At 42.7% G+C, this 6,767-nt stretch overlaps 1 pseudogene; it reads left to right on the forward strand.

Annotated features, from left to right (window-relative positions):
- The first annotated feature begins 3,258 nt into the window (after positions 1-3,258).
- Positions 3,259-3,352, forward strand: LOC119313204 (annotated as a pseudogene).
- The last annotated feature ends 3,415 nt before the right edge of the window (positions 3,353-6,767 follow it).

Raw genomic sequence — 6,767 nt, forward strand, 5'->3', positions numbered from 1 at the left:
AAACTTTACAATAAAACAAAAGGTACAATAATAAGATAGTGTGCTAGCGAAATTCGTTGTAGGAAGATTCAAAATTTTAACAACAAAAGTAAGATTCAAAAGTAGAACAAATGGGAACTTGGTAATGTTGCTAGTGAAACCAACAAACTAGTGATAATAAGATAGTGTTGCTAATGAAATTCGTTGCAGCAAGATCCAGAACTTTACAATAAAACAAAAGGTACAATAATAAGATAGTGTGCTAGCGAAATTCGTTGTAGGAAGATTCAAAATTTTAACAACAAAAGTAAGATTCAAAAGTAGAACAAATGGGAACTTGGTAATGTTGCTAGTGAAACCAACAAACTAGTGATAATAAGATAGTGTTGCTAATGAAATTCGTTGCAGCAAGATCCAGAACTTTACAATAAAACCAAAAAGTATAACGTGGTCGGCAGGATTCGAACCTGCGCGGGCAAAGCCCACATGACCACTCCGGCACGACCACTTTGGTGAACTTAACAGACTCTTCGGCTCTAGACTTGTAGAAAATTATTAGTGGCCACAATTTAATGCCAGAAGATTTTTTTTCTTTGAAAGCGAATGTGAGCAGACTTCGCCACAGCCTTCTCTTCTGATAAATAATATATGCATGGCACTTTTTTTTTGAGCATCAGTACAGACACAAGCGCTCATATACACGCGCATACACTCACCCCTATGAACGCACACACGCACATCCTACCCCTATGAGCACCTCCGAGAGACTGAGCCGGCATATCATCTTGAGATTTACGAAGTCACCGTAGGCGCCTCGTCGTCGACGGGAACGTCTCCTCCCACTGAAAGCGCATCGCCGGAAATCCTGAAATAAATCCAGGAATAATGCGAGCACCAGGATTTGAACCCTGGTGGGTTGGGGATACCACTGTCCACCTAACCAACTCAATCACAGGTTGGTTCGCATATATGCATGGCACTTGATACGCACAAATTTGTTTGACAAAATGAGGCATGGCATCTCATATTTGGAGTTCCTTTTGTACTTTTATTTACTAAACACCGCCAAAATCACTCTGGTTTGTGCAGTTGTGCTTGCTCCGTCGATGTGCCTGCCCTGCTTTCTTTGCTCCATCCCTAGTGGCGATTTGAGCCATGGCGTGGTGCCGAGCTGCATGTACGTACTTCGCTATACTATACAGGAGCAATGTCTATTAAGAAGATAATCACGATAATAACATAAAATAAAACTACAAAGCATCTGGGCTTGCTTCATTTTTCAACCTCAGGTTCTATGACTGTACGTACCTGTGTTGACGCCACTAACATCTGCTGCTTAATGGAGTTTTCAAATTGATGCCATCGGGAGTTGTAGGTTTGAATCCCGAGCAACTGTGTTTCCTAACAGTTCATATGGATGCCACCGGAAGTTGTAGGTTGGAATCCCCGAGCAATTGTGCTTGATATATCCAAGCAACGTACCTCCCATGACACACTTGGAGGTTCACCGTAACGATCAAAACCACTGGCCGCAAAAGCTAAAAAAGTAACTGGATTGAGATTATCAAGACCGCTGGTACTGCATCGGTGAGAGAAAAAATACAGGTGATGTTCGAGGATGGGGAGGTGATAACGAGTGTATGTGGGCAGATTTTGATTGGCTTCTCCTTGATTTTAACCATTGATGATGCACGAGAGATGTTCGTCCCATCCCAGTGATCCACCGTTTGGAAAACCTATTTTGGGGGCCGTATGTATCTTTCCAGCTGGAATTTCCTATCGGCCGCTCACTGCGGCAAAATGCCGGCCCTTCGCACAGGGGGAACAACCGAGCGACGTTGCCTGGGCCGGCCCACTTACATACGTTACCAACTGCCCAATCCGGTTTTGTGAACCTTCAAGAAGGTTCCCTGAACCGGGTTTTCGTTGCTTTCATCGGTTTTTTCGTTTTTTTCTTTTTCTTTTTCTGTTTCTTTTTTTTTCTTCTTTCTTTGTTTTTCTGTTTCTTTATTTCATTTTTTCAATTCCTTTTCTTCTCTTTCTATTTCCTTTTTGTTCTTCAGATTTTCAAACTCCTTTCTGTTTCCTTTTTCTTTTCTTATTTTTCGTTTTTTCTGTTTGTTTTCTTTCTTTGGTTTCTTATTTCATTTCCTTTTTCTTTTCTCTTTTTTGAAAATATTCAAATTTTGTTTGCCTTTTCATAAAATGTTCAATTTTTTAAAAATTGTTCTCAAAATTCAAAAATTATTCTCGTTACACAAAAAAGTGCAAAACTTTCGAACTTAATATAATGTATCGAACTTCAACTTTTTTGTTCAGGTTTTCAAAAAATGTTTGCGCTTCCAAATATATTCGGGATTTTTCAAATTTGCTCTCTTTTTCAAAATTTATTCTCAATATTTAAAAAATGTTCGTGCTTTAAGAAATTGTTCGCGCTTCCAAGTTTGTTCTATGTTTCAAAATTTGTTCTCAAGATTCAAAAAAAATGTTCATGCTTTTAAAAAAAATTCGCACTTCCAAATTTGTTCTCTGTTTCAAATTTTGTTCTCAAGATTAAAAAAATGTTTGTGCTTTAAAAAATGTCCATGTTCAAATTTTGTTCTCAAATTTCCATGCTTACAAATTTGTTCTCTATTTCAAAATTTGTTCTCAAGATTAAAAAAATATTCGTGCTTTAAAAAAATGTTCATGTTTAAATTTTGTTCTCGATTTCAAAATTTTGTTCTCTAAATTCAAGAAATGTTCGGCATTTTAAAAAGTGTTCAGTTTATCATAAATTTGTTCAAGCCTTTTAGTTTTTCTTCTAAAATTTGGAAAGTGTTCTCTTTTTAAGAAACACCTTTTCAAAAAAAAATCGTGTTAGGAATTTGAGAAAATGTTCGGGTCTGCATTACATTTAGCTCCGCACGCCATAGCAAACCAAAAAAGCTTGTCTATCGCGATGGCTATGCTTGTGCATACAAAGATGGAGGTCCCTGGCTCGATCCCTCTCTCGAGCAGAGTTTTTTGGGAATTTTACAATTCGTTGCGCGAATGGGCCGGCCCAGCTGGAGACGCACCTGTGCGTCCGCTCGACAATTTGCCGCAGCGAGCGGCGCATAGGAGCTCTCTTTCCAGCTCGCTTCATATAGTTAGTTGGGCCGACCCCTCACAAAATAGAAGATCCAGCTACCATGCGCATGCGGGAGCGGAACGCGGCACAGCACGCTTGTTTAGTACTACCCCGCCCAGCGAAAGAAGTTTCCACCGGTTTATAACCCCCAGCGTTGCAACCTCATTGTCCCTTCGGGGACATTCGATAAAATTAGAAGTAGATTAGCATGGCCACTGCGCAAGGATGATTCACACAAATCAAGAAATGGTTCAAATTTTTTTAAGATTTTGCACGTTGGTCCCTGGTTTCTTGCAGATAGGCCCTGGGCGTCTCCCACTTGGGCAGCCCCTGCGCAAGGATGACACACACAAATCGAGAAATGGTCCAAATTTTTTTGAGATTTTGCACGCTGGTCCCTGGTTTCTTGCAGATAGGCCCTGGGCGCCTCCCACTTGGGCAGTTGTGCTTTTCCATTGTTGCTTTTCTTTACAAGTAGGCCCTTCCACTAGTCTCATTTTCTTGTAATCAAGTCCCTAGCGTCCATTTTTCGATATATATTGTGGGCTGCTCCCTGGTATCTTGTGGATATGCCCTAGGCTTTTCTTTTGTGCAGTTGTACCTTTACAAATAGATTCTTTCACTACCTCTTCTCTTCCGATCAAGTCATTGGCCTTCTATGTGTTGGGAAACGTAGCATGCAATATTAAAAAAATTCCTACGCCCACGCAAGATCTACCTAGGAGATGCATACACTAGTAGAAAAAGGACCTATAGTCCCGGTTCGTAAGGGCCATTAGTCCCGGTTTTTGAACCGGGACTAAAGTGTCGGTACTAATGCCCTACACCTTTAGTCCCGGTTCTTGCATAAACTGGGACAGATGGGCCTCCACGTGGCCGGTGCGGCGAGCCCAGGCAGGAGGCCCTTTGGTCCCGGTTGGTGGCACCAACCGGGACCAATAGGCATCCACACGTCAGCATTTCAGGTGCTGGGTTTTTTGTTTTTTTATAGGGGGGAGGGGGTTAGGGGGTTTTGAGGGGTTAATTTAGGTGTTTCATATATTGTGTTAGCTAGCTAATTGATAGAGACAAGTGTCCTCTCTTATCTCCGTGCTTGGTCGACGCTACGTACTATACATATAGAGAGGACTAGACACGCTAGCTAGTAAGCAAATTAAGGAAACAGAAGATCGTCATGAAAATATGCATATAGAGAGAAGTGATATCGACCACCTCTCCTTCTCTGAGAGATTGGTCGAACAATAAATTCTCGTATATCTATCCGACGCTACGTACTGGCTACATATATACAATATAATTATCTCTTCAATATAATCTCCTAATTCCAAATGAAATCAGGGTCCACATGGTATTCTCCGTCTTTAGCGATCACGTGGTCAAGAAAGAATGCCGCCAATTCCTCTTGAATTCCTCGCATACGATCTGGTGGTAGGAGTTCATCCCACATCCGAAATATCTAATTTGAAGAAGGGGGTCAATACATATATATGAATAAATGAAACTGAACACAAATGATGGTAATAAAATAAAATTGTGAATATTATTATTTACGCACTTCATATCGTTTGTCAGAGTAGCCCCGCTCACAGTCGTGTGGCGGATGGACTCGCAAATGTAGTATCCACAGTAATCATTACCTTGTTCCTGCCACAACCATTTTACAAGAAATAGATCGAGGTCAATCAAACTGTTAATTAGCAAGCATGCTAAATGGTATTGATGAAACTAGCACTTGAATCACTAGGAGATGCGTGGAACATGCTACTATATTACTTACTTTCGGGTGTCTAAATTGCAGGTTCTTCGGCAGTCCCGGAGTTTTTGAGGTGAATTTTTTCCAAACCCTGCCAGCAGACAAAGAAAACAATTACTTGATATTAGGAAATGAACAAAGTTGCCGATATGGTGCGATAATGATTGATTTAACTTACTTCTCTAGAATTTCAATCATGTCCTCATACTCCTTGAGATCTTTTTGTCTCGAGTCTAAGACGGTTACTAGTCCCTGCTCAAGCTTAATCTGTAGGAGAATATAGTGGAAGCTATGCACACATGCATAACTCATCAATTACATTACTATAACCTCGACTAATAAGGGAAACCGAATATGCACAAGACAGTAACACTCACTGGAATTCGTAAGGGAAGAGTATTATAGCTTTGTTTTGATTTAAAAGAAACGATTGTAGCAGCTTGGCCTCGGCATCTTTGGCCTGAAATTCAACCATATATGCATATATGAGATTTGTGTTAATGAACCCAATATCACGGATTTGTCGTTTCTTCAATTCGGCGATCTTCAATCTACATAATATAGTGAGGATAATTAAAAATACATGCAATGAAAGAGCTGGCCTATATATAGAGACTTAATGACAGAAGTAGTATTGTACTTATAGGCAGTAGCAAGTGATCATTAATTTATCGAGGGCCTTTAGATTGAAAAACGCGAAGAACTCCTCAAATGGAACATTCAACAGTTCGAGGCCAACGAGGTCATGCTCCTCTCTGACTCTTAGCGTCAAAATATTCTTCCCCTCAGACTCTCTGCAGGTTTTCATGTACCACTTATGGAATCTGAACATCATCGTTGGTAGAGATCTTTCATCTTTGACGAGAGGCTTCCCGTACACGTATTTGTGTTCGTCCACCTCCAAGAAATCATAATGTACATCATCGGGCAGGTAATCTTCAAGATTGTTATAACCGGGCACCATCCCGCCCGGAACATTAGCGATGATATCGCTAGACACCTGGAACGGGGGGAACGATTGGTTCGCCTGTTCGCCGAGCTGGGCAACTTTTTTCCCAGCTCGTCGTTGACCACTGATAGTACTTCCCGACCGCGACGCTTCCACAAATGACTTTGTAAGAATGCTCTCATAGTTGCCTTTCGCCGGAGACTTTGGCGGTTTCTGCAGGGCAGCCAGAGTACGCTTCACTTTTACCGGATCTATCTTCTCCTCCGGAGGTGGATGTATCTTTGCTTTCACCCCTTCAAAGAAGTTATCCACTTCGGCTTGCACGATCCGCGTGTTTTCCTCCACGGTCCTCTCGTATGGTAACTTCTCTGAAGTCTTGAGAGAAGGACCGTATTTGTATTGCCTTCCGGCTCTAGCTGTGCTGCTAGACGCTGGAGCAGACGGAGCGGTTGCGGCTGTCTTTCCTTTCTTACGAGGCGGAGGCGAAGAACTACGACGCGCCGGAGCAGCCGGAGCGGCGGCGGGTCTCTTGATCCGCCCTAGTTGACGAGGCGGAGAAGGAGGAGGCTAGCTGCTCAAGTGCACCAGCGCAGGCGGAGAAGGAGGCGGAGTGCCGCCACGCGCCGGAGAAGGAGGTTGAGTGCCCTGATCACTCGCCGGAGGAGGAGGCGGATTGCCCGGACTCGCCGGAGGAGGAGGAGGAGGCGAAGGTGTCCAGTTCGGAAGGTTGATGAGCTCCTTCCACCATAGGCATTGAGTCTTCAGAGAAGAACCTAACCGAATCTCCCCTTCACCCGTAGGGTGGTCAAGCTGAAGGTCCTCAAATCCGTCCGTTATTTGATCCACCATCACCCTAGCATATCCTTCTGGAATCGGCTGGCCGTGGTAGGTTGAGCCAGGTTCATTAGGTATAACAGAGCCAACAGCCGCCTTGACTTTCGATGTCATCCATCGCGTCATAAGGTGGCAATGTT

The sequence above is a fragment of the Triticum dicoccoides genome, chromosome 5B (genome assembly GCF_002162155.2).
Source record: "Triticum dicoccoides isolate Atlit2015 ecotype Zavitan chromosome 5B, WEW_v2.0, whole genome shotgun sequence".
In the NCBI taxonomy this organism is placed as follows: domain Eukaryota; kingdom Viridiplantae; phylum Streptophyta; class Magnoliopsida; order Poales; family Poaceae; genus Triticum; species Triticum dicoccoides.